General features: G+C 37.4%; 1 protein-coding gene across 1 annotated transcript in view; it reads right to left on the bottom strand.

Moving 5' to 3' along the window:
- The window catches only part of cntn4 (contactin 4), a 199,033-nt gene extending 178,372 nt beyond the window's left edge, over window positions 1-20,661 (bottom strand). The window contains exon 1 of the mRNA XM_055026948.1: window positions 20,134-20,661. The gene's annotated coding sequence lies outside the window, so the exon portion shown is untranslated. The remainder of the gene's footprint in view (window positions 1-20,133) is intronic.
- Between the last annotated feature and the right edge of the window lie 2,238 nt (window positions 20,662-22,899).

Raw genomic sequence — 22,899 nt, 5'->3', positions numbered from 1 at the left:
AAATTGTGATGAACTAAAAAGTAGCAGAAGTAGCAGAAATTTTTAAATTATGCTTTTATCTGTCTCAGAAATACATTCTAACCTGATGTTGTTCCGTTTGTACATTTGCAAAACCTGCAGTCCAAAACCACCAATATCATCCTGGTATTATTGGAATTAATAGAGGTGGTGTTATGCCAATATTCCCTAAATCCCTGACATAATTTCCAGATGCATTCTGCTGCAAATCAAACATGTGACACAATAGGTGTAATGTAACATGGCCCCATTTGCTGAAGCAAAAGGACTGAAGATGCTCTTGGGCATAAGCAGAATAAATAACTTGCATATTCAGTCAGCAACAAATTACTTGAAAATTGTAACACTGACTCATTTTCACCCATCATGTAATTAGCAAAATATTCCATGCACAAAATGAGCCCATAAAGAGCCGCTTCTGAATGGATGGCGGTCGAGAGGTATTGATGGGCTTTAAGAGCCACAGCAGATAGCAGCTGGAGGGAAACGAGCAGCACCTCTGAAAATGAATCACACACCTGCTAAAATAATAACACCATACAATTTTTTAAAAATTTTTTTCCACTTCTGATATGAGATGATTTGAGTAAAATTCAACTAGGGAAAAAAATGCAAACATAAAACAAAAAAAAAGAAATTGCATAAGTGTATCAAGATTCAAAACAAAACTCAATTAAGCATTTCTCACACAAAGAACAGAACATTCAGTCTGTTACATGATTATGTTTTTAGGCTTAATGTTAATTTTGTGATTATTAAGTGACTGCTGTGGTAGGTTAGCTACCACTTCTACAAGCTAAGTTAACAGTGGTGGTTAAATAGCTACCGGTAATTTAAAAACCTGCTCTATCAATGATCCGTCAGAGTTGGTGTGGGTCGCATATTTGTGTACAATTCCATATCTACATGTTACGGTTGTCAAAGGCAAGCTAGCGCAACTGACCTTCCTCCATCTCCCTCGCTGTTTTTTATAAAAAAAACTATTTACTGTCCTAGTTATCTAGTGTTGACAATTAGTAGAAAAGCACTGGGTTCCTTTGTTTCTTCTATATATCACACATACATTGAGGATTTAGCATGTTGGTGGCACGGGGTAAAGCGTGGGAGCCACTATGCTTCTCAGCTGGCATGGCAACTCCTTCACACTTCCCCAAAGGAACTGGACAAAGTGGCTGGAGTGAGAAAAGTCTAAGCTGCTAACCCCTTAACCCAACTCCAGATTATTGATTAATTGTTTATCTGCCAGGATAAGAGATCAAAACAATTCCAGACTAATTGAATCAAACTTGAACGTTGGGACCACAATTCCAAAAGGTACATTAGGCCTGGGTGGGGCTGTGCTTACCCAGATGCAGCAGCATGCTCACAGTGAAACATGGTGGTGGCACAATCATGATTTGCAGTTCCATTTTTGTTGTTGTTTTTAGATGGAAAAGATCCAGATACCCGTTTCAGCATACAGCATCACAACAGCATGCTAAATCAACACAAGAACTGTCACCAGAAGGACGTCTGGAACTGAATCTGACAGAAAATCTGTGGTGTCACTTTAAAAGGACAAGTGATGTTACTGCCCAGTCAAGATGTAACATGATTGATAGTCTTCTACCAAAAAAAAAAAAGACTGAATGCTGAAATTAAATCAAAAGTAAGATGATTGCAAACTTTTTATCATCAAGGCCAAAACTGTCAAATTTATATTTACTATTTTATTTATCTGCTCAGATATCAACTGAAGCATGCTAAATTGTATTGAAACAAACAAAATAGCTAAATTTTTCCAGTTCCATAAATCAGTTTAGCTCCAAAACACAAACAGGGTCAGGCGTACAGTTTTCTGATTGTTATTTATTCTTTCTTAGCGTAAGCCTGAGTATGAGTTGAGTTTGTTCCTAAAATACTACATCATTAATATGAATGCTAAAACCAGATGAATAAATTGAATCAATTTAATAAAGACTTAAAATTGATTTTATATGTTGGGGGCCTAAGTGTGGTCCCCATGCCACACTTTTAGGTAAATGCGGGTAACCAGTTTATTGCTCTTTTAATATTTTTCATATTCCCCTACCAGATATTTTACTATAGCATACTTTGAGTATCCTATAGGTCATAGTTCAGGTGGGAAAAGTTTTGAAATCCTGAAAAAAAAAAACATTACTGGGTTTGATAAAAATTTATAAAACAAAAAAAAGTTTGTACAAAAGAAATCATCAGCCGCTGTAAATCTAACAGAGGAACACAAAGTAATCACTACAGCTTTCAGTCACAAACTCATGTGTGTTTGTGTCCAGGAGGTGCAGAATCCCATGTTGAATGAAATGAACTTGAGAGCAGATGAAACAGTCGGCTAATCCACTGTGGTCAAAAGAGATCTGCTGTCCAGTGATATGAACTCTTCAAGTCAGGCAGAACCAGAATGGATCAAACGCACCGTCCAGCGCATGACATGAGCCTCGTTGGTTCTGACATCCACTCACCAACCGTTGCCTGCTGGGTTCCATTCCTCACTCTGACACGCCTCTACAGGATGAACTGGAGGGTACATTAAGTCAAACTAAACACAGAAAAGGAAGGACTGAATGAAACCTGTTGAATGCTGGGAAAACAACACAAATATAAAACACGAGCTGCTTTTGAGCTGAGGCGTTCACAACATCACAAAAAACATCATGAAAGGAACATGACTGCATTTGAGATGCTGCAGTCATTTGTGAAGACCAAGTGAATCATAGGACTATGGGAAATAATTAATTTTAACCTGGAAGATTCCCAGTGTCCAAAGTTTAATAAGACAAAACGTTTTTTTTTATTATTATTTGGCTTCTTGTTTGCACACATACATACATAAATATATACGTACATATATCAGTAACGTGCAGTGAGATGCAAATCTGGTGAGCCACTGACTTAATCATAATCATATATACAAATATTGACCTGCACGTTATTGTTTACATAAGGAATTTTTGCGCATGCATTAACTTGACAAATATGCTATTTTATTTATAGAATTATAAGTCATTTCCACTATCAGTAATAATGTGTCTATCTGAGGATTCGGCTGGTCATTATATTTCATTAGAGCCTCATTGATGACTGTATGTTGAAGCACTGAGGAGTTACAGTCATTTGAAGTTTGTATATCAGGTGTTGTCCAAGTGCCATTTGGAGACGCCCAATGGAGTCTCCGAATGGCACTTGGACAACATCCTCAAAAACATAAATGTCCAAAATAACATTTCTTTTTGTGCTATTCTGATCAATCTTGAAATCCATGAGCAGAATACTTTATTCTACAGATTTATTGTATTTTCCAGTCCATATATTCAACACTCAATGTGCATTTACTAGGAATGAAAATGAAAAACGCGTGGTAAGCAAAATTTTTCTATTTCTTTTGTGTTACAAACGTAATAGCTACAAACTACTTACAGTTAAAGTGCTTTTTAAAGCAAAAATAGAAAATGTAGCTTGTCATCCTCATAAAGAGACCAAACTTTTGCATGTACTACAAATTGTGCAAGAACAGCGGCTGATATAATTTGGGTCCACCTTTCCAGCCGTTTTTGGTACCACTGTTAAAAAACAGCTGAAGTTAATATCATCTTATTAAACACATCAGATATAACATACCAAGCTGACTAACTGAATGCTAAATGGAGCTTTGAGCCTTCTGCACAGTGACAAACCCAGTTAAACATCCTTAACAACATGCAGGTGTTTTTCTGCTGTGAATCACCTTCTGCTCTCTGTGCAGTTTTTACTCGCTTTAATTAAAAAGTCCAGTTAACAATAGATGATTATTTTCACTCTCAGCTTTTCAGACCCCAACCTTATTAATCATCAGTGCATGTGTATATGTGTGTGTTTCATTTTTTATTTATTTACTGTGGAGTAATTAACACCAAACCTCCATGATTTTGTTTAAATACCAGCTTTCTGTTCTCCTTTGTTATCGACACAATTTGCTTTGTTTTATTCCTTTTGTTTTTACTGAATAGTAAAATGTTGTTTTCTCTTTAGGTTTTATGAGAAATATTTTGACCACATTTCTCATGGCCTATGGTTTGTTTTCCTGCTGAGAGGAAATTTCTGAATGTGAATCTGGTCTCATTTTTGTTTGCAATATTCAAAGTCATTTGGATATAAAGTGCTTATCCAAATTGTACAAACTCATTTTAGAAAGACAAAAACAAGATATTGATGTAAAATTTTAAAGAGTTTTCTGCCTATAACCTGACAAATTTGAACATTTCAAGTAAAAAACAAATACATCTCTGATGTAAAAACATAAAAACCCAGCTGTGTTAAGTGTGCACATCTTAATAATAATTGTATTGAACCCGATTAACCTGATATGAGGCTCGGTCTTAGAGAGCTGTTCCTGACCCTCACTCTTTTAGGTCCATTTGCTGAAAACAGTTTATATGGAGGTTAATATTTTGGGTTTTATTAGAATTTTGTTTGACTTTTTACTTTGGATTTTATAATTTAATATAAGCTACTATTTTGAGTTGTAATCGTTATTTCAGAAAGATTTCCAGAGTTAATATCTGGTTCAAAATAGATTACTGTTGGACCTTTAATTCGAGGGACTATGTATAACATGACATCCTACGTTTGGCTTCTCATCTTTGGATGAATCAAATACACAATAGTTGGAATTAAAGATGCACTGATATGATATTGGTATCTTTATCAGTCCCGATATTGAGAACAATAAATTCACTTCTCACTTCTTATCCTCTGAGCTCCGGTCCTCTACCAGAGGCCTGGGAGCTTGAGGGTTCTGCGCAGTATCTTGGCTGTGCCAAGGACTGCATATTTCTGGACTGAGATGTCTGATGTTGTTCCTGGGATCTGTTGTAGCCACTGCTCCAGTTTGGGGGTTACTGCCCCGAGGGCCCCAATGACCACAGGTGCCACTGTGGTCTTCACCTTCCAGGCCCTCTCCAGTTCTTCCCTGAGGCCCTGGTATTTCTCCAGTTTCTCGTGCTCCTTTATCCTGATGTTGCAATCACTTGGTATTGCTACATCTACCACAACGGCTTTCCTCTGTTGTTTATCCACTACGACAATGTCTGGTTGGTTCGCCATTACCATTCTGTCTGTCTGGATCTGGAAGTCCCACAGGATCTTAGCTCTGGCGTTCTCCACCACCTTTGGGGGTGTTTCCCACTTTGATCTCAGGGTTTCCAGTCATATTCTGCACAGATGTTTCTGTACACTATGCCCTCCACTTGGTTATGTCGCTCCATGTACGCTTTCCCTGCCAGTATCTTGCACCCTGCTGTGATGTGCTGGACTGTCTCAGGGGCCTCCTTGCAACCTACACCTTGGGTCTTGTGTGGTGTGGTAGATCTGGGCTTCTATTGCTCTGGTGTTTAGGGCCTGTTCCTGGGCGGCCAGGATGAGGGCCTCTGTGCTGTCCTTGAGTCCAGCTTTTTCCAGCCATTGGTAGGATTTACTGATATCAGCCACTTGGGTTATTTGCTGGTGGTACATCCCATGTAGGGGCTTGTCCTCCCATGTTGGTATCTCTGGCACCTCAACCTCCGTTCCCTGTTGTCTGAGACATTCACTGAGCACATTGTCTGTTGAGGCTTTGTCCCTGATGTATTTATGGATCTTAGTTGTTTCGTCCTGGACAGTGGTTCTCACACTCACTAGTCCTCTGCCTCCTTCCTTGCGGCTCGTGTACAGTCTCAGGGTGCTGGATTTGGGATGGAACCCTCCATGCATGGTTAGTAGCTTTCAAGTCTTAATATATGTGGCTTTTATCTCCTCCTTTGGCCAGCTAATTATTCCAGCAGGGTAACTGATTACTGGCAAGGCATAGCTGTTTATCGCACAGATTTTGTTCTTGCCATTGAGCTGGCTTCTCAGGACTTGCCTTATTCGTTGGAGGTATTTAGCTGTGGCTCCTTTCCTTGTGGCCTCATCGAGGTTGCCATTTGCTTGTCATTGGTTTCTGTTATGGTGTCGGTAGGGATCGTTCTCAATGCTGCATTCACATTCTCAATGAGACTTTCAGATGGTACTTCACTCAGCCGTTGTAATTGGTGCCGAGGAGGTCTGGTTGTCATTCGGGTCATGATTCTCTCTCTCAGGTCAGCAGCTGTCTCGTTCAGCTCTGTTTCGCTCATTGGGGCCGTGTATCCCCTCACTGGGTGGGGACTTGTAGTTAAGTCCCCACAGTCCTGACATCCGGGTTCCTCCCTTTGCCGTAGCATTTGTGTTGTATCTCGTCAATCTCAAGTTGTGATAGCAGTTGCCGTTTGCGGATGTTGGAACACTGAGCTACTAGTTGTTTAGCGCTTAGTGTTGACTGGGGATGTCGAAGTAACCATTCCTTCCCCAGTCTTTGCATGTAACCTCTCTGACTAGGGTTACTTGAGTAGTAGCATTCCAACAGATCCACATTTTCATCTCTCGCCCATTTCCGTCTTGTTCCAGTAGCCCATTTGTCATCAAAGTGCTTTGGTTCCTCAACACCTGACGCAGACCTTGTTTGGCCGGGCGACGACTGAGTCGGCATGTTACGCAACTTAGTAACATGTTGCGTAACATGCACATATTGGTGACATATATATATATATATATATATATATATATATATATATATATATATATATATATATATATATATAAACTGTCTGCTGTTTTTACATGTTTGACCAGATATTGGTGAATTTCGGGTCATCTGATCAACAACCTGATGTTACTACTGAGGGAAACGACAGGAGCAAGTGATAAGAGGATGATGGCGCAACATGTTTGTTAATGATTTTTCACACCATGGAAAATTATTTCTTACTTCATGGAAACACAACAATTGCAAAATAGTGTTTTTTTTTTTTTTTTTTTTTTTTTTTTACATAAGGAATTTAAGCACGAGCCAATCAAACGTGTGCTACCCTTTGCAGACACTCATTCTGCAGATTGATCTCAGCATGCTAAATCCTTCAAGGGGCTCCATGTATAAATTTTCTTCCAGAAAAGTATTGGACCACTCGGGGGCACTACACTTTCTATTGTTGTTCATGGAACTAAATTTATGCAGAAATATTAGTAAAGTTATTTACCTTCACCCTCTGGAACAAAGGTAGTACCTATTATCTTGATCAAGTTCTATTTTAAATGGTGTCAAGAAAAATCCGAGATCATCCCACTTCCCCATGCTGGAGATTTTAGTTAACAGTAACAACAAATAAAGTTATCTTTAAAATAAGTCACACCAATCACATCTAGATCCAACAGTAGACCCAGACTGCAATAAAATAAATCTGGTTGTGTGTGTTGTTTTGTCTCTTGCAAACTTAACTTTCATTATACTTATTTTTTATATCTAATCATAAGAAATCATAGTCAGAGAGAGATGAGACAGGGAGAGCAGGTTTCCTGGAAAAAGAGGAAGTAAGTTTCCAGCTTGCAGCTGTATAAAAATAGCTGAGACCAGTCCTTGTTTAAAAGCATAAAAGTTTCAAAGGATAAAATCTAAACATTTTGAGTAATTAGATAAGATTTAAAGTAAAGTACTTATATTAATATTGGTTTACTTATAACAATACTTACTGACACTTGTGGAAAAACGTACAAGTAAAACAAGTAACTGTAACTTTGGTATCAAATAATAAAAGAGTAATAAGTTGTGATTATCATAAACTTATTAATGAATGCTAAATTAAAGAAACTAATAGGTTTATGAATGTGATTTTAACATTGAACTTGAAATGGTGTAAAACATGTATCTGCTATTAAAGATCACTGATGATGTGTTGGAGGTAGATAGTAGGTGAGAGGTTAGGGGTAAAATGGGGACTAACGGAAAAGCAGAGACGACCAAGACCTTATTAGGAGATAGCTTGTTGAACAACTTAAACGTGTCAGAGACATGGGAGAAACATTGAGCAACCCTGAGACATTAGCCAAGACCTCAGGACAAAATGTCTCTAAGACAGTGATGGATATGAGTCCATCTGTCCAAACAGTTACCCAATAAAGCACAGCAACAGTGTTAGCCAATGAAAATGCACTGAAAGCGGGTATAAACCCTATATAAGGGGAGAGCAAAAGAGGAATCTTTGGTTGGATCCTCCAGGCAGCTTCGAGTCAAGACCGAGATGGACAAAGAACTCTGCAGCTGAAGAAGAGCCGGGGTCACAGGGACGAAGACTGTCCTGCACTTGGGGACCAACCCATCAGCCCCGCAACATGTGGCTTCAAATTGGACTTCTCTCATCGGCTGGGTTCAGACCCCAAGGACAAAGATAAAGACAAAGATGAAGATCAAGGCAAAGATGAAGACCAAGGCAAAGATGAAGATCAAGACAAAGACAAAGACCCAAGTCCTGTGTGACCTCACCATCGATGCAGAGATGAAAGCTCATCAGACCAACAGAGATCCCTGCCTTCGTCAATCAACCTCCTCCGCCTGCTGTAACACCTTCTTCATCATCGATCCAGTTCTGGGTTCGAGACACCAAACTCTGTCCGTCTCTCTAAAGGTTCCCTTTTTAGTTCTTAGTATCAGCGTTAGGGAAAGACAGGCTAGATGATTGATTTTACTTATTTGATTATTTCTGCTACTTAATTAAGCTGTACTGACCCTTGCAAAATTGCTTTACTAATAAAATATTTAGCATAAAGAAAATCTAAAAGATGTTGTGGACATTCAATTAATGAGTCACCTCAAAGTTCTTTGATGGTAGTAAAATAGCTGTGATGTTTGATTCTGGGAAAAAAAGTAGGTCATGTTTTATAGGTTGCTTTAGCCCAAATTTAAAACAACATCCTTGGGACTCGCCCGAGTCACTAAAACTAACCTGATTCAGTAACAAGTGCAAGTTGCAAAAAAGAGAAGGAGCGACCGTTAACAGATGTGCTCTGTGGAACTAGTTGGCTGTATGCTGCTCAGTCTGGCTAATTCACAGGGGGAAGAAGGGTGGGACATCTGGATGTAGGCCGTTAGTAGTCAGGCGAATCCGGTCTCGAAACCAGCTTAAACAGAGTTTACTTCAGTTCTGGATAGGGTAAATCCCAGCGGATTTAGGAAACTCAATTTACCCGTTAGATGGAGAGCTGGTAGCACATCTCCCCTCTCAGAAGAGGAAGTAGTGACTGAGAGAGTAGAGAGTGAAGGAGGGGAGGAGGGGGGTGTAGCGGCAACAACAATGGACAAAATAAAATAATGGAACGCAAAGTCACCTCAATAGATGTAACATTAGTTGTCAGTTAAGATAAGATTTATCGCAAGGATAATGTATGATATCCTTGCGATGGCTCCGTTTTGTTATGTTCTGATATCCGTGATATTTTATAGCTAACCTAACGAGTATCTTCTGTTTTTTTTGTTATTATTTCTTTCCATCATCAATTTAAATGGACAAACCAGCTAATTGTTCTTTGATACAATGGCTACAAGAACTCATTTATCTGAACCCCGCACATCTGAAACGGTCTAATAAACAAACAGAGCCTTTCCAGAATACCTAATAATTTCATAAAGGGAAAAAACTGATTACATTTTTAATACCTGCAACATCTGCAGTTCTCTTCAAGCTTATTTTAAATGAACACAATGTTCCTCTTCCTGTACATGTGGAAATGCCAATTAGGAAACACTTCTTTTTCTTCCCCTCTGGGATACATAAAAAATAATGTCCTAAAATATAAGAAGGAGAAAAAACAAAGTTAGAAGAGAGGCCAGAGCCAGCACAACAAAACTTTAGCATCAAGTAATTCAATAACATGTCTGTTAAGACTCATTTGAACAAAATCTGTGAAAAACAGATATCAAGGAACAGGGCTGGGTGCCCCTGCTTCGCAGATCAAACATGGCTAACACTTTTTCAGTACGATTTGTTTCACCACTCAAACATAACTCACTCTGATTCAATGTGCTGATTTAATGGAGAACAATTCCATGCAACGTAGCAAGTTACAATGAAGCAAAAATATAGAACGTGATCTTATTGTATTAATTTATGACAAAACATTGTGTTAAAAAATAAATTATAGAAATTTGTATATGCATATGAATAGTGTATGTCGTTTGGGATCAAGAGTGTGAAAATGTTCATGTGTTCTGAAACAATAGGACAGGGTATGTTGTGCCATACAGTACAGACCAAAAGTTTGGACACACCTTTTCATTCAATGAGTTTCCTTTATTTTCATGACTATTGACATTGTGGATTCACACTGAAGACATCAAACTATGAATTAACACATGTGGAAATATAACACATGTGGAAATATGTACTAAACAAAAAAGTGTAAAACAACTGAAAATATGCCTTACATTGTAGTTTCTTCAAAGTAGCAACCTTTTGCTGTGATCACTGCTTCGCACACACTCTGCATTCTCTTTATGAAATTCAGGAGGTCGTCACCTGAAATGGTTTTCACTTCACAGGTGTGCCCTGTCAGGTTAATAAGTGGGCTTTCTTGCCTTATAAATAGTCATGAAAATAAAGGAAACCCATTGAATGAGAAGGTTGTGTCCAAACTTTTGGTCTGTAATATATGTCATTATTTGTACTTATTTTTTATATATTTATATATGGCTGAAAAATGTACTACAATAAACAGTTTCATATAATCAAGTCTTTTCTCTGAACTGGAGGTCTGGACTTTGAAATATTTCAGTTTTGTCTCTGATAATGGATGGAAAAGGCCCCTATGTATTTGGCAAAGGTGTTTCCATTGCCCCCTTAGTGCGTTGACTTTGTCATAATAATTGAAACACACCTCCAGCAAGTGTAAAAACGTTTTTTCTCAAATTGTGAAAGTTATATAGAATTTTGCCGTTTCTATCAACCTTTTCTAATGAGATCCTTCAAAAACATGTATTGAAACACAAACATAGACAGCGCACTCGAACACACAAACGATGGATCAAGCTATAAAGGAAAGTGCTTCAGGTTAAAGTATCAGTACAGTTCATTTTTAAAAGGCATTAAAAAATCTAATTAAATAAAAGTCAACTGAGTGACAGAAATCATTTTGGCAGACCACACACCTGAACAAAAACAAAAGAGATTTTGGGGTCTGAAAATATCAAGCCCTGAAAATAGACGTGTAGTCAAATTATCTTTGTTTTTGTTTTTTTTCAGTTTGGTGTAAGATAATATTAGCTGTACAATAAATTTGTTTGTTTTGGTGGCTAATTGTGACCTGCAATTTTTTAAATAACTGATAATCAGATTCAATATATTTCTTCTTTTTTTTTCAATTTCAGTAATCAGACTTGTTCCATAGCTAGTCCAGCTATAATCAGGCAAAAGCTTAACGTGTGGATTCGGGTTGTGGATTCATCCAAGTGAAAAATAATTAATTATTTTATTGTTTATCAAATAATCTATGTTCACTTCTTTTACATTATCTAAAAAAATTAAAAAATAAAAAACATACAAAGGGGAAATTCCTTGATTCCTTCCATTGTGGTTTGGTTACAACAGGCCACCAGAAAAGAAATGTTAGTTTGTGAAGAGGATTGGTCTTGGTGTTGAGACTGGCTCAGGTTTGTAATATGTTTCATGATCAATAATAATTCATCTCTCAATCCCTGACCGCATCGTCTGCCTTCTCCAGATAATTACCAATTAAAAATAATCAAGTTTATCACTCTTGTGCTCTCTGCGATTTAAAAGCAGGAAAAAATACAGGTCAATTGGAAAAGTATTCCTAACCCTACTGAAATAAGATGGATATAATTTCACATTGTAAGAAAATGAAGTGAAATAAACATATTGTGGATAAACATAGTACCAAGCTGTTTTTTACAATCTATGTTTCTGCTAAGGTTGAAATTTAATAATGTCCCTAAAAAATTTTGTAAATAAGTAACATTTTGTAGTAGTCTATAATTAAACTAATAGATTCAAGAACTAAAAATAGTAATTTTTTAAATTATATTTTTTTCAGGATTTAAAACATGATCAAAAGAAGAAACATTTTCAGTTTGTCTCATATATTACTCATATAATTAAAGCAATATATATGCATTCAAAGATCCAATTTAACCGGGTCTTTACCATCCCTTCACGTGGATTCTGGATGCTTTCCTTCATTGTTTAATCATAAAATGTGCTCAGAACATTATTTCACCTGAGCTAGGCTCTCCTGAGAAACACAGGGCATTTTGCACCTGATTTTGCAGTAAGTATTTCTCTTTAGAATTCAGCAGAATTAAGAGACGGGTTTCTGCACAGCAATAAATGGTTATTTGATGAAAATGTTCCCTCTGCTGCCATTGATTGCCAAATTGAGTGGTGGTTTTCACATTTTCCTTGTTGCTTGGGTTCATCCTCAAAAGAAGAAATTGCTGCGTTGCATAATACAACCACTTTACTTCATCAACATCCACATCTGCCATCCTATTTTTTTTTTGTCTTTTTTCTGAAGGGTTGTGGCCTTCTGGTAGTACAATCAAACCATACTGTTACTGAGAAGCACTGCTATGCCCCAATCAGCTCGTGACAATCAAGACTTGAATAGAAGTAACAATGACATCTTTTGTGTTTGTTTTTCTCAACCTCTTAAGTGTCTCACAAACATGTAAATATTCTTGGGGTATTGTTCATCCGTAATTACCACAAAAGTTAGATTATTTCCAAAATGTCTGTATGAGTTATGTCACGTATTCCTGAATATGTATCCACCAGTTATTAACAGTAAGTTACGATAAATGTTTTTGTACTATGCACTGCTGTGTGGTTCAATCCCATTTTGATTACATTTTGGTAAACAATTTTGGATACATGTAGTTAATTTGTGGGGTACAGTTTAACTTTTTTGTTTTTTAGTAGATCATGTACTATGGAAATAATCACTCAAACTCAGAGTATCATGTGAAAATGTATTAATTTATGTAGTATAATATGAAAACATTTCACTACTCTATTTAGGTGGAGTGATTAATTTCATCCAATGAAGTCTTAAGAAATTTGACTGATTATGATTACATTAGACTCAATATAGTATACTCCACTGAGCCATCAAATTTTAATCTTATGTTATGTAATCTAAACATATGTTTAAAGTCACAATAATACCTAAAATGTAAGTAATAACAAAAACATTTGTGTCTCTAACTGACTCGATCTTACTTACATAATATATTAATAGAGTAGGAATAGTCTTTTAAGTTTGTTTCATATTTTTGTCGACTGGACCATACCATGTCTTACATCTGACAACTGAGATTTATCATTGCTTGAAGTTTTTGTGTAAAGACACAAAACACTGTCAAACCGTGGATATTTTTACTTTGTATCATTGTGCTGTGATCATCTTAAATGGGGTCATGCCTGTTTCTTTTTTCCATACTTTCAGGGCCCATTCAAATCAGCTTTATTTAGTCCACTTTAACCAAACTCTGGTTTGTTTACTCATAAAGAGAAGGTGTGAAAACATAATCAAACTCCGACGAGGACTAACAATCAAACACTGGTCCGCCTAAAAACCCAGGTTTCTGTTCAGGTGAAGTGAACTCTGACACAGTTTGAATGCCAAACGGACCTGACACAGCTCCAAAACCAGGAAGCGAATTATACTGGAGGGCATTCTGGGTAAATACAACCAAAACAAATGAGCGCTAGCAGGAGAAATGCCATGTGGTCTTTCGCCAAGGACAATCCTGCAAACATTAAAACCCAGATCAATTCCATTTCCATCTACAATTTAGTGATGAAGAAAGTTGCGCCAAGTGTTTCTGTTTTCTTTACAGGTTTTCTTGTCATTTCCTTCAGTGGTTATTGGCGCAGCACCACCACAGGTGAGGAGGTGAACAGTGTTTTCAAAGGCTTTGCTTCATTTGACACAGTGGGGTGTGAAAGAGAACTGCAGCAGCTGAAAATGTAACAAATGATGCAACTTTGGTCCCTCACCAAACTGAGTCCACCAGACTAGTGTGAAAACACCCTAAATTATTATTATTAACACAAAGAACAAAGAGCAGTTTTATTAAATTGATTTGCTGGATTGAATCCAAAAGGAAAGATAAAAGGCACATCCACTGACAAACAATAAACCTCTAAAAAAAGGTTAATATGGATCTTCAATGATGAATAAAAAACAACAAAACAGTCATCCCTGCATAGAAGAGAGGTGAACTGTATCATCAGAAGTGTCTGGCCTTACTCCGAGATCACTTGTAAAGAGAAAGATGTTTCCAGGGCTTATATAAGTCCATTTAATAATGCAGCAGTCCCAGCGCTCACATCCCCCGCCGAAGCGGGTTGCTGTGTGGCGGTGCTCTTATTAAGCACTCAATTAAAGCCGTTCCCAAGGAAGAGGCAGTGTGTGCAACATTGTTTGAATTAGGAAACGTCGGCGGCTCAGAAGGGCTGTGAAGACGTACCCCAGAGGAAGGCAGTGCCACGAAACCAACAGCCTAGAAGTGGCAGATCATCATAAAGTATCACAAAAGCAGGGAAAATGATTTTAATTTGATTGAATTACAAATAGGGCATTTGGAGATTCAATAAGAGAGAATAAATAGAGCAGGAAATGGAGCCTTCTCAAAGAACCATTTAATGCTTTTCTTTGTTTTTTTTTTTTTTGCTTCATCTAAAAAATACAAAGACACTCAGCGATGGGACTTGCAGACAATAGCAACCAGCATCAAACAGCTCCTCTCCCTTATTCATACATGTAATGTCTGGTGGACAGAACACTGTGCTGCTCTGTGGTACGGCAGTATCAAGGAGCTTTGCTTATTCAGCATTTATCGTCCCACGGGGGTAAATGTCTCCAGCTGTTTATTTTTACAAAATGAAGAGTCCATGTTAAAACAAGTATAAAAACCTAATGAAAACAGAACAAACACAGCTAAACTGAAACAAGTGGCTTTCTGATTTCATTTATTTACAGCCAGCTTCATAAAAAGCCCTGTGGAAATTTGGCTTTGGCTTGATCTATGAAATATTAAACCGCTATTGTGGATTTTTATTTTTTTCAGACGAATGATATTTTCTAGCATGTGTAAATGTATTGTCTTTTTAAAACTGAGTCATACTAATGTTTTGATCAGTATCAAATTGGTGGAAAGGAATCTTTCCAACCGCAGAAGATTTTGACCTTGTCACAAAAGAAGCTTACAAAAGGCTGGTCAATAGTTACAGGTTTTATTCCTGTAAGCGTTTAGGTTGTCAAAGGCAAGTTATACTTTGTACTTTCTCAATGTTTTTCTAGATTTAAACTTTTTCCTGACCTGACCATTGGATCTTGTGATCCAGTTGTGGCAGCATTGAGAACTAATAGCAAATCATTGCCTCCCTTTCTCTGATTCTTTGTGTGGTATTTCTCACTCAAAGTGTTGCAATGTTGCTTGTTTGATGTCCAAACCAGTCATGTATAACAATAGTTTGACCCAAAACAACAGAATTCCAATCGCCATGAAAAAAACTGAAGGTAAACATCTTTGGCATTTCCATTAAAAAAAGGAACTACTGATTGATGACTGAAATCTTTAAACTCATATGACCTAATATTGTATTTCAGCTATAAATAAACACAAATAACACAATTGCAACCACAGGGAAACACAATTATTATTTGATTGATAAAAACAAAATCATTTTGAAAGAGATGCCCTTAGACACCTGACAAACTACTGTTTTTATCATTTTCTTTTAATCCATTACAGTGATTCACCAGTAGTACAGAATGCAGATCCTCAAGTGAGTGAAAAAAATTGTTAAAAAAATAAAATAATAATAATAATAATAATAATAATAATAATAATAATAATAATAATAATAATAATAATAATAATAATAATAATAATAATTCAAATTAAAATAAAGAAAAAAGAAACTTATCATGACCTGTTGATTCCATTTGAGTTTTTAGACAGCACACATGGAACAGCAGTGGAGAATATACAGCCATGACTAAGCCAGGGGGCCCAGCGGATATAATGTCAACACTTAACTGATATGATAAAACAAATCAATGTGTAGAGTAGAAACTTCCTATGAGCCCTCACACCAAAGGCTCACCAGTGTTAAATCTACACAAACCCTACATCTCTATTCCTTCTGCTGGATTTTCCTGAAGAGGCATGAAATAAAAATGACCTTGATGACACATTTCTTCGAAAGGCTACTTCCCGGGAAAAGCATCCAATGAATGTTTTATGCCGCGGCTCTAAATGTGCATATCCTGGGGTATTTTTTTCCTGTCACTTCAGTGCTCCGTCACTCCTGACAGGTTCATTGGCTTATAGCACGTGGCCAAGCGTTAAAGGGCTGCTCCGCTTCCAGCCTCTGGATGGTGGGAGCCGCTGGATGTTGGAGTCTCCAAGCAGGAACCAAAACCAAAATCCAAAAGAAATCCAGCTGTTATCCTCGACACCTAGACAGCAAAGAACTGTCACCAGCAGGTAACTGGCTTCTTCTTTAGTGTATAGACATGTTGCATTTTATTTACGTCCAGAAATGTTGTGTCTACGTAAAACTCTGGAGGGGAAAAAAGACGATTCTTTTACTTAACTTTCCATAGCCAAGATACCACAGTGGAATATTTCCATTAACAAATAAAACGTGGACATGTAGATATTATTCATTTAGTGCAGTGTGGAAGAGCAAAGGGAAAATAAGGCAGAAAAACGTTGAATAGCTCAAAACTACTCATGTTCTTTTTTCTCGCTCTGTTGGCCACACACAGTGGTTGACATAGCAAATAGCAGTAACAGCACTACATATGTATCAGAATTCAACACAAAAAAACATGCAAACATTTCCACATAAAGAACATAACATTCATTATTCCATTCATAACATTCAAAAATACCCCAGGATATGCACATTTAGAGCCGCGGCATAAAACATTCAAAAATCAAAAATCCTTTGGTCTGTCTCATTACAGTTTTGTACTTTCAGGCTTGATGTTTATTTTGCGATTATTAATAAATGATTGCCATGGTAGATTAACTAACTAATTTAATCCCCTGCTTTACTGATTATCTGTCAGATTTAGTGTGTAAGTCTCCTTTTGTTTTACTGAACCTAAACACACCAAATCCCACACCGATCTACGAGTTAAATGTTGTCAAAGTCAAGCTAGCATAACTGACCTACTTTTCTCTCCCTTGCTATCTTTAAGTAACTCTTTTTCCTGACTTTGTTATCCATAGTTTTGACAATTAGCAAAACACCAGGTATTTTTTAAATACAACCTGTACATTAAATATTTAGAGCATTATGTTGACACTAAAACCAATGGTAGTCATGGTCAGCAAGCAGTTTTTGTGCCAGTGACATTACACTGCAATGTGTCTCTCCTGGTCATAACACGCATTTCTAACTTCAACTTGAAAACAAATATTTTGTCATCGACTAGGTCAGCTGAGACTTTGTTAATGTTCCTAAACATAGCTAAAAGCAACAATGCAAACCAGTGCAACATCTCTATTGCTGTATGCAAAATTACTGAAAGACAAAACTTGCACAGACCTGAGAGAAACTGCTGTATTTACACTCACGGTTATCAAATCCTGGAATCGCAATGCAGTTTGCTAATCAAACCAGTTACACAATCAACCCTCTTCTGCTCCCTATCATCACTTACAAAAAAAATAAAATGATCAGATGTCAGTAATGTTTTCTTGATGCTGCACTATTGAGTGAGAAACTAGGACCGAGAGGAGGATTACTCCGAGTAGCTTACTCCTTGTAGGATGAAGCAATTCTCATTTTGCCTCTTCTTGTACAGCCCTTTAGAATAAGTTCCACTCTTGTCAAGTCAGATTACAAGTGTGGAAGCGATCACTGAGAGCATCACTGGAGCTGCTCCTTTGGTCTGTCTCATGCAGGCCTATATACATCAACAGACCGATGCTCATGAATAGTGCATACTGCCTCATTATTCCCCCGATTTTAAATCTCTAACAAATTACAGCATTAAACAAAGTGTTACTAACAAAAATTAGTGTAATAATATAAAGACATTTTGGCAGATTTTAATAAAAAATTCTGAGAGTAGATAACAGTGAGTTCAAATGCCAATGCACTGAATGCCAACCACTTATTTTATATACATTATAAACTAAATTTGTTCAATTCAAATTGATCAAGTAGGCCTGTTATAATAACAAATTTTGCTGGATGATGCATTTTTATGCCAATGAAAAATCAAAAAATATTTTAATTTCTAAAGAATTTTTGAGATTGTAATTGGAAAACATTTTAAATATACAAAAGAAAACAAAACAAATGAAACAGCAATAATTAAAATCGATTATGAAGTCTCTGTAACCAAAACTGTATTTAAAAAAATAATAGTAATTCAGCATAGGCAGAGAAAACAGTCTAAAGAGGCAGGCGGTGCAGGCCACTTTGCACTGGGTGTCAAATGTTTTCAAGGATATTAAAAGGGAGCATCTAAATGGACAGCAATCATCAATGAGATGCATTATTTAACATGGAATTAATTGATTTATTGCTTTTTTTTGATAGGCTTACTATTAAGATAATTTTGATAATCTAGTTTGTTGTCAAAGTTTGGAAAAAAAAAAAACACCTAAAAGTAAACCAGTTAAAGAAGAAAATTATTAATTCGGAAGCATACAATTTTACTGAAATAGTAGCAAACTCTTTAAATCATCTTAGTAAGATGATATTCAATAGTTTTCCCTGAAAGCCATACCAAATATATGCGGTTTATAAGAATCCCAAGTTTTTGACTTTGCCTGTGACATTACCACTCCGATTCAAAGGATGGCGCCAAACATGGAGAAGACAGAAAAACATAGCTACTATGCAGTACTGAGGAAATAGATTTTTTTTCTGTTGTCCTTTTCAGTATTTTTCTTTATTTCATCATCAGTGCATAAGCTACTGCACTGTCATCTTCTAAGAGATTGGAGAGTTGTCACACATCTCTGAGTGCGACAACTATTTGGCAGAAGCACAAATGTGAGCAAACATGTTGATGAGGTCAACATAGCACAAATACATGAACGTGGAAAAATATTTCAAGGCCTTCAGGAAGCATAAATTCCAAGGAAGTTTGATTTAAGGCTTATCAAGCAAGCTGAAGCTAAATAAAAACTTTAAATACTTACAGCAACATATTTATATTTATTAAAACACTACCTAATGACAATTCCTAAGTGTCATATATATACTTATATATATATATAAAGCTAAAGATAGTCAAGTATGACTTGGACCATTTTCAAATTAAATTTAGATGAGTACTGTGTTAAATTTTTAACATATCTCACAGAGAGATGAGGACTGACTAAGCTCACATAGCAACTGAAACACAATGACCACCATGGATATTGAGTAACTGGCACATAATTGACCCAAATCAAATTGTCTTTGATTTAAAATTGGATTATTCTATTGGTTATTTTGCACTCCCAGAGATGAGTTTTTATAGTGTACAACTGTTGATTCGTGTTTGTGGAGCAAAACAACTAAAGTTATGGCTTCCACTTGCTATGCCAGAGACCAGACGCGCAAGTCCCATAAACTTATTGCGACAGCTTCACACTGCAGTGCTGCCCATCAGACACCGGCTGCAAACTATGGAACATGTTCTGATCCATATCAGCACGACCAAAATAAACACTCAACTAGTTTTTGGATTTTATTCATATCCATAGTATGGGTAGGTTCCTGGTTGGGGTTAACAACTGGCTGAAAACCGAAGTTTGTGTTTATGCTCCGCGTTCGTCCCGTCCGTGCAGCGGACAGCCGGTCAGCTGCGGCGACGCACTCAGTGCAATCTGCGGGGATTAAGGCTCTGGAAGGGAGGGTCAACAACCGGCGGGATTAGCCCAACATCTGCAGCGATCGGAGAGACGCGCTCGCAGATTTAGATTACTTCGCATCCAACATGATGACGGTCCCACAACAAAGTAGACACAAACAAATGAGATCAGAACGACGGAGAATTTCAGAGAAAGGCAATCCCGCCTCTACACACAGCCAGCCTCAAGCTTTGACTGTAATCTGGGAAAACTTGAGATCATTCTCTGGCGCTGGTTTCACATGTTTGACTTTCATTTTAAGGAACGCTTGAACGCGTTTGGATGAATAATAATAATAATAATAATAATAATAATAATAATAATAATAATAATAACAAGCTTACCTGTTGTGTGTTATTTCTTCCAGGAATCACAGGCACAGAATAATCCGAAATTTGTTTCCAAACTAAATGTCACACTTGTGACGCTCCGGGTTACAGAAGAAAAAGAAGAAAAAAAAAGATAAAGAAATAATAACAGGGTCTCTATCTGGCTTGTGAGCAAAACAAGAAGAAGAAGAAAGAAAACACGCTTATGCTCCGCTTGTCTCATCAGCGTGGCCCCCTCCTGCATGAGCCGCTACTCCGCATCCATCTCCGGCTCTCTGCGTCCTTCCTTCCTCCGGGTCTCTCCCTCTCGGTGTCAGCAGCGCGGGTCGAGGGCGGTGCGCAGGCGTCTCGCGGGTTGCATATCGAAGGTGGAGGGGGGAAGTGAAGCCTCGGTGTGCCCACTCACTCAGATGCGTCAGCTCTCCCTTCCTTGACTCCCCGCTGCCCTCCCCTCTTTTGCTCCGGTCGGGACGCACGCAGGAGAAAAAGCCCGAGAAGGGAAGCGCAGAAAGCGAAAGCGATGTCTTGTGTGTCTCCCCTCCCCAGCAGCCTCCTGACTGCTCCGGCCATCCAAGCGGAACAGCCTTCCCTTTCTTTCTCCCTCCCTCCCCCTGCAAGTACTTCTCCTCCTTTCTTCTCCTCCCCTCCCTCCTTCCCTCGCTCCCTCACCTCCTCCGTCTGCTTCTGGGATGTCCTAGCTGCTCAGGATATTCATGGACCGAGTACCTGTCAGCTTGGCTGTTGCGCGGGACATTCCTGTTAGCAGCGACACAATATTTTATTCTCAAATTTGTCCCAGCAAACTTGAACGTATCAAATAAATTAATTAGCATAAACATTTGATGAGCAGGCACACCCTCAACACTAACAGGTGTTTTCTGGAAATGCTGCATGTGGCAATAACATTACAAAAGTGTGAAATCAGCCTGGTTGGAACTGAAGATGGCAGTTGTTGAACATGAGGAAATTAAGTGTACTCATGAGAAGGTATGGTGTTCTATGATTGGAGTAAAAGGCACACAAACTCCAATATTGACTTTCTAGGACTTTCAGAGACATGGCTGTCCCATTCCTCCCCAGAGGCTGTAGTGAAGATGCCTGGTTACAATGTATTCAGAAAGGACATAGAGGGTGGGAGGGGTGGGGGAGTATTAATATATGTTAGGAATACTCTAAAATGCACATTAAGTAAAAAACAAGTTAATACTGTTAATATTAATACCCATAAACATCATAAATTTATTCCACAATACCTGCATCAAAATCTTCAAAATATCATAAAAAGAAGTAAAATGTTGTTCTCAGAAGATGATATTGAACTCAACTCTCAAATATTTAACTCAAAAATTACAGAAGTTATGCAACCCTTCCTTAAAAGAAGTCAAGGAAATAAAAGGAAATACCATCTGCCTTGGCTAAATAATAACTTTAAAAAACTTCTGAAAGAAAGAGACATTTTGCTTAAAACCTCTACAAAATCTGGATTAACTATTGACAGGCAAAGATTTACTTCCATGAGGAATAAAACAACTAATGCATTGCGTAAAGCCAAAGACAAATTTATTTTTCGATGTTATCAAAAGTGCAAATGGAAATGGCAAAATATAAGCAAACTGATACGTAAGGAACATAAAACGGTCAATAACAGTCTGGAAATAAAAGTGAATAATAAGTTGCTGACTAATCCAAAAGAAATAGCAACTGAATTCAATAACTTTTTTATTAATTCTGTTAATCAAATAACACAGATGTTCACTCAGTCAGATATACCTTGTCAGTCTACTGATCTCAGACAACCTAGGTTTAACTTAGAGCAAATCACAGAGCTTGAAGTTGCTAGCATAATTAAATCAATGAGGGCCTCGAAAGCCAAAGATGTATATGGGCTTGATACACAATTTTTAAAAAAATTATAAACACACTAGTGTGCCCAATAACATATCTGATAAATGCATCCATCAGAATGGCAACAGTTCCATCAGGTTGGAAGGTGGCTACAGTCTCACCATTTTTTAAATCAGGAGACAAAACAAATATCTCTAACTATCGTCCAATGAGCATCTTTCCTGTTGTCTCCAAGGTAGCAGAAAAATGGATTTTGAAGCTGCTGAATAAACATCTCAGCTACCATTCTCTTCTGCACCCCATGCAGTTTGGGTTCCGTCAGTACCATTCTACAGAGACAGCAAATTGTGTCTTTGTAGAAACAGTGAAATCTCTGCTTGATAAAACCACCTGCGTTGGTGCAGTCTTTTTGGACTTAAAGACAGCTTTCGATACAGTTAACCATCAGGCCCTTACAGAAAAACAACATTTGGGCAAATGGTTCTATCAGTCAGAAGGAGTCACTTCTGGAACAGTGTGCCGGCTAGGATCAGAGAGTATTTCACCAATAGCGTTTTTAAAAAACACCTGAAATTGTTTATTAAAACTTCCCAGACATGTCATCATTTTAACTAACTTTTTACTGTGTTTTTTTTTTGTAAATGTTTGTTAAATGTTTGTCAATTCTTGATTGTATGTTTATAATGTCTTTTTGTTGTTTGGGTCTCCTTGTCTAGGACTACAGATGGAAATTAGAAATTATGCTATAATCTGGCTCATTTACAGTCTATACAGTAGTGTTGATTGTTCATTAATCTGCACTGTCCTTAATAAAGATTAAAGATGAAAGATTAAAGATTAAAACCCTTGAAGTATGAAAAGAGTTGAAGTATGTTTTGGTAAAACATAGAAAACAAATTTGTGCAAAACAATAGAAAGAAAAAAACAACAAAAGCA

This window comes from Poeciliopsis prolifica, unplaced genomic scaffold, assembly GCF_027474105.1.
Source record: "Poeciliopsis prolifica strain line A6 unplaced genomic scaffold, Auburn_PproV2 SCAFFOLD003, whole genome shotgun sequence".
Classification (NCBI taxonomy): Eukaryota; Metazoa; Chordata; class Actinopteri; order Cyprinodontiformes; family Poeciliidae; genus Poeciliopsis; species Poeciliopsis prolifica.
The sequence above is the reverse complement of the archived record's forward strand: the minus strand, read 5'-3'. Positions and strand labels throughout refer to the sequence as shown.